Genomic DNA, 9,629 nt, shown 5'->3' with positions numbered 1-9,629 from the left:
TCTGTAAAGTGAACCGACAGTATTTATGGGCAAAACACAGCAGCTAATTGCGCACAGCAGTGTCCCACAAACAGTCATAGATTGAGTGACCAAATCACCATTATTCAAAAAAATTTTGAGCGATTATGATCCCTGGAAAAGCGATCTGCTAATCGACTAACAACCGGGTTCCTACTTATTGCTAGGTAAACAGAGGAATCTGGAGTAAGGAAACGTGCCCAACATTTCGCCCTACCGGGAATAGAACCCAGGTTTCTCACTCGCGAAGCGAGTGCTCTAACCTCTGAGCTGCAGGACACCACAAACCTGGAGCTAATTGTAGAGGAGCATGCTGAACTTTTTCTTGGATGATAGAAAAAAGAGACTGGCAGGAAGCAGCAGTGAAGGTCCTACAAGGAGAAAAATATTTTAATTGTAAATTCAGCTAATTTAACTAACAGGCAGGTGTGTAAAGGATGCTGTAAATTAACATTAATCTGAATAATTATCAAATCGTATATGGCATTTTTCACTCCAATGTGCTTTGAATTTCTGGGCATTCTGCAATAAATGGTGATATAAGAAAGGGAAGCTTACAAATATTGTTATGGCCGTACAACGCAATGGAAGAGGTTCTCAGTTTAATGGGTCTAATTTCCTTCATAATATTTAAGACCTCAAATTAAATGGCACCACAATTAAATGGCCTCTCAATCGACTATTCTCCAGAGAATACTTCCCAGAAAAATCCCCCCCTCAACCCCACTCCCCACCCCCAGTCACTGGCATTATGCTTATTAATCTACACTGCATTCTCAAGGCCAGTACAATATATGTTACCCGTGTTGGAGCATCCAAAGCTGAGAGCAATATTCCAAATGGGATCTTACTAACAATATGACAATTATCACAAAGAGTTGTGGAAATCCGCAACAGTTTATCGATCCCATGGCAATTGAAATATGAAAAGGGAGATCGATGAATATTTGTTAGGTAGGAGTGTCAAGCGATATAGGGAAATGGCATTAAGTTACAAATCGGTCATGATCTAATAAAATGGTGAACAGGCTAGATGGACTGAATGGTTTACTCCTGTTCCTGTCTTTTTATGTTCTTATCTTTAAGATGATGGTCACATTATTACATTGTTGATGAGATCCCAATTGGAATATTGCTTTCAGCTTTGCATGTCCCCATATAGGAAAGATATACCGGCTTTGGAAAATGCAGTATAGATTGATAACAACAACGACAACTTGGATTTATATAGCGCCCTCCACACTGGACGGCGTCTCAGAGCGCTTCACAGCAACGGATCCCGGGAACGAGCCAGAGGGAGGGGGAGGAAGGTGACCAAAGGCACGGTCGAAAAGAAAGTTCTTCAGCAGAGACCTGAAAATAGGAAGAGAGGGAGTGAGGAAGGCAGTTCCAGAGCCTCGGGTCATAGTGGCTGAAGGCACGGCTGCCGAGGGTGGAGCAGAGGACTCGGGGGACGAGGAGGAGGCCAGACCCGGAGGAACGAAGGCAACGGGCAATGTTTTGAGGAGAGAGTAGGTCAGAGAGTTAGGGGGTGCAGAGGAGTGGAGGGAATTGAATACAAGGGTGAGGATCTTGAAGTCGATCCTCTCTGGGACAGGCAGCCAATGCTCGGGGAGCAGAGTTTTGTGTGGGTGAGAATGCGGGCGGCAGAGTTTTGAATAATTTTGATTTTATGGATGGTAGTGGATGGGAGACCGGTGAGGAGGGCGTTAAAGTACTCCAGCCAAGAGGTGACAAATGCATAAACCAGGGTTTCAGCAGCTTTTGGAGCGAGGTATTGGCGGAGACGGGAAATGCGTTAGAGGTGGAAGAAAGCGTTGCTGGTGAGGGACGGGATGTGGGGGAGGAAGGATAATTGGGCGTCGAACCTGATGCCAAGGTAGCGTACGGGTTCGGAGAGTTTTAGGGGGAGGTCGGGTAGATGGAGGAGGTGAGATTTGTGAGATTTTAGACGTTGATGAGAGCCAAAGAGTATGCCTTCCGTCTTGTCAACGTTCAGCTGTTTGGAAGTTTGCGCTCATCTAGCCCCTATCCGCTACTTCACAAGCGGAGTAGCGGATAGAGGGGGGTGGGAGGAGAGACATAGAGGGGGGTGGGAGGAGAGACATTTAGAGTGGATGGGGAGGGAGAGGCTCAGGTCAGGGCGGAAGCCAAAACACGCACTCAGAGACCGGGAGCGAGTGATCAGTGGGATGGCATCAGCCCTCAGGCTCAGCCTTTCAGGTCATGGCTGGCATGGGAATGCCAGGGGCCAGGCCATTGCTGCTGCTGTTGTTGTTGCTGAGTTTTTTAAAAAAAGTTAAGGATAAGGATGCTGTGGAGTCCTGTAGCTCAGTGGTTAGAGCACTCGCTTTGCAAGCGGAGACCTGAGTTCAATTCCAGGCAGGTCAGGGCGAAACCTTGGGCAAGTTTCCTTGCTCCACACGCCTAATAATAATCCCTCCAAAACAAAACAATAATAAATTGGTCATTTTCAATCTACGACTGTTTGTGGGACACTGCTGTGCCAATTGGCTGCCGCGTTCGCCCACAAATATACAGTCAATTCACTTTACAGCATATTCTGTGAAGCGCTTTGTGACGTTTAGAAACGTGAAAAGCGCTATATCAAATGTTAGGATTATTATTATGATGATGATGATGCCAGTGATTGAAGGGGACGGCGTATAATAGGGGCATATTGTTTGGAGCAGAGGAGGTTGAGAGGGAATTTAATTGAGAGATATTAAAGATTATTAAGGTAATACACAGAGAACCACTTTTTGGATCAATCATTTACTAATGGAGCTGAATGCATTAAGACAAAGGTGAGAATTAAATCCTTTCTGCAAAATAATAAGATTTTAGAGTGCCCTATCCCAGAATAGCATAGATGCACAAATCATTCATGAAGACGATGAATAAATATTTGGAAAGAGAAATATTGAAGATCAGGAAAGTGGAACTGGGGAGGTGATAAGGCGCATTCCTATGACGGTTCTGTATTGAGTGATATCATTGTATCACTCAATGCCCCCATTGTACATTCAAAAACATTTTAAGGATCATGTCACATGACCTGCTTTACAAAAATGTAAATAGAAACTAATGGTTATGAGAGCTTTGTGCAATACTTAATCACACATGCTCAAAGCTCTTTTCAGCCCATCGATTGGATATAGGAAATATAAATTCTGCTTTCCACTCAAAAGAACTGTACTGCTGGAAGTAGTAATAAACAAGATATCAAACTTGCTTGAGTCTTGACTCAGTGTTGTTCATAAATAGGGGCAGTTGAGTCTTCTGTTTGATCATGAAGCTGTATTGAAGTGCACAGATTCCTTTTTTGCCCAATTAATGGTTGACCACAGTATTTGTTGGCAATTCAAGAGGTCAGTTTGTGGTTGAACGCTGAAAGATGTATGGTGACGTTTTCAGATGTCAACATCCATTTCATTTTGCTCAGACATTCAGCAATATTAACCATCTCCTGTTATTCCCATTATTCTGTTCAAATGTCACGTAAGGCATTAAACTGACATAGGAATAGAGAAAACAACTTTCTTTTTAAATTGTCTGGTTAGAGATATGAGGAATGTCATTTATCATATCAATCAAGGAGATTTTGCTCGATATTTAATTTAAAATCTCATGTCGCCCACATATATACAGTCAACTCACTTTACAGTATATTCTGCGAAGCGCTTTGACATATTTAGAAGACATGAAAAGCGCTATATCAAATGCAAGAATTATTATTATCACATCTGTTTCTTACATTAAGCTGCGACGGTGTTCAGAGTGCTTAGCTTTGTAACTAAAGATTGTTTTCTACTGGGCTGAAATTTCACTTTGTCTCGGCCTGTTATTTTGTCTTAAAATCCAACACTACATAGAATAATGGAAAATTCTTCAACTTAATCTTAATTTGAAAGCTAATTTTAAAATCAGTGTGCAAATTGACAAAAGTGCAAATTTGCACGGATCTTAACATTTATACACATATACAGTCAATTCACTTTACAGTCTATTCTGTGAAGCGCTTTAAGACGTCTAGAAGAACTGAAAAGCACGATATCAAATGCAAGGATTATTTATAGGATTATTATTTAAGAAAAAATAATGTCTAAGGCTAAGACTGTGTGGAATTTCGGGCCCCTTGTTTTGTGGACATTCAATCTCTCATGAATAAAGTGGCTAGTTTCTCTGACTTTTTTTAAACTGCCAACACTATGGATTCAGCTAACTTCATTTTATCAAGTGCGCAAGTACTTTGATAATAAGCAGAAATGTCATTGACACCACCAAATAAGTTGTGGGTACGATAATTATTTCTGTTGTTTGTATATATAACCAGGAAAATCAACAAGCAGCAGAATTACATCATACTAAAATTGGTTAATAACACAAGTTTTACTTTGTTGGTGGATATCTCCTGAATAGTTAAGTTTGTATAAAAGGCCCAAAAACTCATTGAGTGAAAAATGTGATATTTCATAAATGTTTTGATTTCAAACATTCCCCAGGTGTTTGATCTTAGCGCAATGGTTGTTCCTCAAGATTTCTGTGCTCAATTGTTGCTCTCCAGTTACAAAGATCAGTGATCAACTGAGAATAGCTGTGAACTTAATTCAATTAGTATCCTGTGAAGTTGGACTCAAAATACACGGTCAATTCACTTTACAGTTTATTCTGTGAAGTACTTTGAGACGTCTCGACAATGTGATAAGGTGCTATATCAAACGCAAGGATTATTATTATTATAAATGCTGGTTCTGGGGCTTGGAACAAAATTGGGCCCACTAAGCGGAACCCAAAATGCTGGATGAACAATTTTGAAAAGAGAGTTTGGACCAAAACTGATAAAGTAGCATCCAATGCCACAGCCATTCTTTAGGAATGGATGGAAACTGCAGTGTTCACATCAGATGCAATGTGATATTTGTCATTTTTCCACCCATGGTGCTTTATTTAACATGTCTTTGGTGCATTCCAATATATATGATTGGAAACAGACTGTGGCAGCTTCATTATAAAAGCTATTGCAATTGTATTGTTGCCAAAAAGTGCTGCTGAAACAACACAGTCTAATTACTAATGTACTTAACTTCTGTAATTCTCTTTAGTGCAAAGAAGAATGAAAATGGCTTGACAAAACTGAGGAGAAATGACAATGATTAAGACATTTTCCAGCAGTTATTGCTGACAACTAAGGTTCCAAAATGCCCAAAACAGCTTAAATGTTTATAATGCCCTTCGCACAGAGTGGAATCTCAGAGCACTGAAAGTGTCACTATTTCTGTTCGATTAAAATCACGATTAAATATTAAACAAAGTATCAAATTTGACATTTACATGGCTCAAATGTCTGCTGATAGGAATTATTCTGAAAAGTGGAGGAAGTATGTATCTGTAGGCAAATGTGGCAGCCAATTTGCACATAGCAATGTCCCACAAATAACCATAAGTCGCTGATTAATAATATCTGGGGGATTGTTGACCGGAACTCCCTGCTATTTTTGAATAGTGCCATTGGATCTTTAACGTCCACTTGAACATGGTTACTACCCAAAGGACACTATCAAGGACAATGCAAACCAACAACGTTTGTCTATGAGTTTATATCCCAATGTGAAGTTTGAACTCCCAACTTTCTGGAATTCAGAGGCTGAATGAGATTGGAGTGACATCAACTGACACCTGAACACGTTTTTTCTTTACAAAGAAATATGAAGAATGTAAAGCATGAAAACAGGCCTCTCCATGAAAGGAACAGTAGTGGAAAATAATGCATTCTAAATGAAGAAAGGAATCAAAAACACCGAAGAATTGCTGAGGTTTATCACGAGAAGTATGGAATTATTATATAATAGCAAGGAAGTCCTGTGACATTTATTCTGATCTTGTGACCCCAACTCAAGAAAGATTATAATAATCCTTGCATTTGATACAGCGCTTTTATATACAGTACAGTGCTACAGAATATACTATAAAGTGAATTGACTATATATTTGCAAGCGAAACGCAGCAGCCAATTGCGCAGAGAAGTGCCAGAATAATATTTTACTATAATACCATAGTAATATTTTAGCAGTTTGAGGCAGAAGTAGAACATTGATTCACCTAGACAACAATGAAGATTGGGGCAATGCGGACACAGCAGCAACAACAATAAATTGCATTTGTACAGCGCCTTTCATGTTGGGAGGACGTCTTGAGGCACTCATACAACTTCACATCTCACTGCTCTGCAGTGAAGTGTGATTGTGTCTCAATGCTTTGGGTCAGGTTTAGCCATGGATATTTCTGGAGCTATTTTGGGGCAAGGGGCGTGAGGGAAAATATTTTACAATTTGTATATGAAGAATAAAAAATGATGTTGGTCACTTGGATCTGCATTACAGGAGCAATTAATTGGGATTTGAGCATCTCATTTCAACTACTCAATTAATTACTTACTGCTTCATCTACTTCCTAAATTAGCCATTTAAGTGTAAGATAGACTCCATTTGCTTCATTCATTCATTCATTCATTCATTCATTCATTCATTCATTCATTTGTCACTTGTTTTTAGCTAAGTACAGTGAAATGTAACAACTATGACAAATCAGTAGCAATGTTCAGTGGCAAATCATATTTATTGGAGCTTTTGATTCTAATTAATAATTCTAAAGTTTCATGGTAAAGTTCTTTTTCTTCAAGTGTTTGATGCACTTTAATATCATCTCAGGATGACTTCTTAAAGTGATTCACAGAATTGTTTTCACTGGCTAGTAGTCACTGGTCGTGATTCTAACCCTGTTAATTCTGCTGTTATTGAAGGAAATAATGTAACACTTCTGGCAGTCATATCAAAACTTTTCTAATATAAACTTACAATAGTAGAAGGAGAGATTATGAACTCCATGTTCAGGCCCCTCTTTTTGAGTATGCTCAGTAAATCATTTTAACATAGAGTTACATAGACTATATATTACATGGTAGTTGGTACAACTAGTCCAAGCCAGTGTTTATATTTCATGTGAGTCTCCATCCCTCTTAATTCTATCTCCCATAGTCCTGGAACCAAAAAGACAAACTGGTGACCAGGTAGAGATCTTCTCGAATTCAAGATCCTCATCCTCACCTACAAGGCCATTCACGGCCTTGCTCCCTCCTACCTCTCCGACCTACTATCCCCCTATTTACCTGCCCGTACCCTCCGTTCCTCTGACTCCGGTCTGCGCCACATCCCCCGCCCCAACCACCCTACCATTGGTGGCCGGGCCTTCAGCCTCTCAGCCCCGAGGCTCTGGAACTCTATCCCCCAGTGCCTTTGCCTTCCCTCCTCTCTTTTCATTTTAACATTTTGAGAGGGTTTGATAGATTCAATAGGGAGAAATTATTTCCACTGATCAATGAATCAGTTACTTGAGGGTATCAATTTAAGATTGTTAGCAAATTATCAAATGGGAAGGTAAGGAGAAGGTTTTTTTCACACAGAGCAGCAACAGCAGTTTGGATTTATATAGCGCCCTGCATGTGAGGGGTAGGTGACCGTAAGCACGTCAAAAAGGAAAGTCTTAAAGTAGTTAAGACTCAAAATCTTCCTCCTCTACCGGCCCCCTAAAACCTCTCCCACCTTCATCTCCGATATTTCTGCCCTACTAACATCTCTCTGCCTCTGCTCTGATTGCCTCATCATCCTGGGCGACTTCAACCTGCACTTCACCCCCTCCTGCTCCATCTCCACGGACTTCTCTTCCCTGCTCACCTCGCTCAACCTCTGCCTCCACATCAACTCCGCCACTCGCAGTCACGGCCACCCACTCGATTTGGTGATCACCCGGGGCCTCAGTGTCTCGGATGTCACCATTACCAACAAGGCCGTCTCCGATCACCACTTCATCTCCTTCACCATCTCCACCCCCCTCTCCACCTCCACCAGACCCACCACCATCTTCTACCGCCCCTGGAAGAAGTTACCCCCACAATCCGTAACCGCTGTCTTGAAGTCCTCTGAACTCCTCCCCCTCTGGCCTTCATCCCTCACTGACCCCTCTTCTGCTCTCACCCTCCTCCACAGCACCCTCTCCTCCACACTCTACACTCTTGCCCCCATCACCTCCCGTACTGTCTCCTACTCTCGCTCCTCCCCCTGGTTCATCACCCACCTCCACTCACTGAAGAGCCAGGTGCGGGCCGCTGAATGCCCCAGCCTCAAATCTGGCCTAATGGTCCACCGACAAATCTGGCTGGACCTCTCCCACCGTCTTCATTTTGTTTCCACAAACGGCTTTTCCTCCAGGCCCGCACTGTCTCGTGTGGTGTCCCTCAGGCCTCTTTCCTCGGTCCCCTCCTCTTCACCCTCTATATTCTTGGTAACATCATCCGCAGACATGGGGTTAACTTCCACATTTATGCGGATGACACCCAACTCTACCTTTCCTCCTCTACCCTCAACTCCACGACCACCGACGTCCTGACAGTCTGCCTGTCCGACATTGAGTCCTGGATGAGAGACAACTTTCTTTAGCTCAACGTGCGCAAAACTGAGGCCCTCCTGATTGGCTCACGTCAGCGCCTCCGCACCTCAGGCGCTGACAGTATCAGTATCCAAGGCTGCACTCTCCACCTCTCAAAGCCAGTCAGGAACCTCGGCGTTCTGTTCGACCCTGAACTGTCCTTTCTTCCTCATATCCGCGCCACAACTGGCACCGCCTACCATCACCTCCAGAATATCGCCAGACTACGGCACTACCTCACCCCTCACGCCGCTGAAACTCTGATCCACGTCTTTATCACCTCAAGGCTGGACTATGGGAATTCTCTTCTCACCGGCCTTCCCGGCACCTCCCTCCACACTGCAGGTCATTCAGAACTCTGCAGCTCATGTACTGTCCCGCACCAGGCTTTGCGACCACATCACTCCCACCCTCGCTCGCCTCCACTGGCTCCCCATCCCCCAGAGGATCGATTTCTAGATCCTCATCCTCATCTACAAGGCCATTCACGGCCTTGCTCCCTCCTACCTCTCCGACCTACTATCCCCCTACTTACCTGCCCGTACCCTCCGTTCCTCTGGCTCCGGTCTGCTCCACATCTCTCAGCCCCGAGGCTCTGGATCTCTATCCCCCAGTGCCTTCGCCTTGCTTCCTCCCTTTCCTCCTTCAAGGCCGGTCTCAAGACTTTTCTCTTCGACCGTGCCTTCAGCTCCCCTCTCGACTCTCTACCCCCTCCTCGCTCCCTCCCTTCCCTCCCCCTGACCATTTCCCCCCTGCTCAGGTCCTGACCCAACTGTACAGCACCTTGGGATGTCCTCCCAACGTGAAAAGCGCTCTATAAATGAAATGTTGTTGTTGTAGTTATGATATGGAATGCCCTACGGGAGCAGAAGTTGGTCAGAATCCATGTTGCTCTTTCAAAAGGGAACTAGTTAAATATCTAAAGAGGAGTAAACAACTGGGGTATGGGGAAAAGGCAGGACTGAAAGAATTTCTGCTTAAAAGAGCCAACATAGACATGATGGGCTCTATTCGCATCTCCCTATTATGTGCATTGAGTTAATTCTTAAATATGTTGATATTTTCTGCTTCAAACTCAGCTTCAGTTCCGCATTCCTTAAAGATATGACTAAAATAAGCATACAAAT

This window comes from Callorhinchus milii, unplaced genomic scaffold (assembly GCF_018977255.1).
Source record: "Callorhinchus milii isolate IMCB2004 unplaced genomic scaffold, IMCB_Cmil_1.0 Scaffold2, whole genome shotgun sequence".
NCBI lineage: Eukaryota > Metazoa > Chordata > Chondrichthyes > Chimaeriformes > Callorhinchidae > Callorhinchus > Callorhinchus milii.
This window is presented reverse-complemented; position numbering follows the sequence as displayed.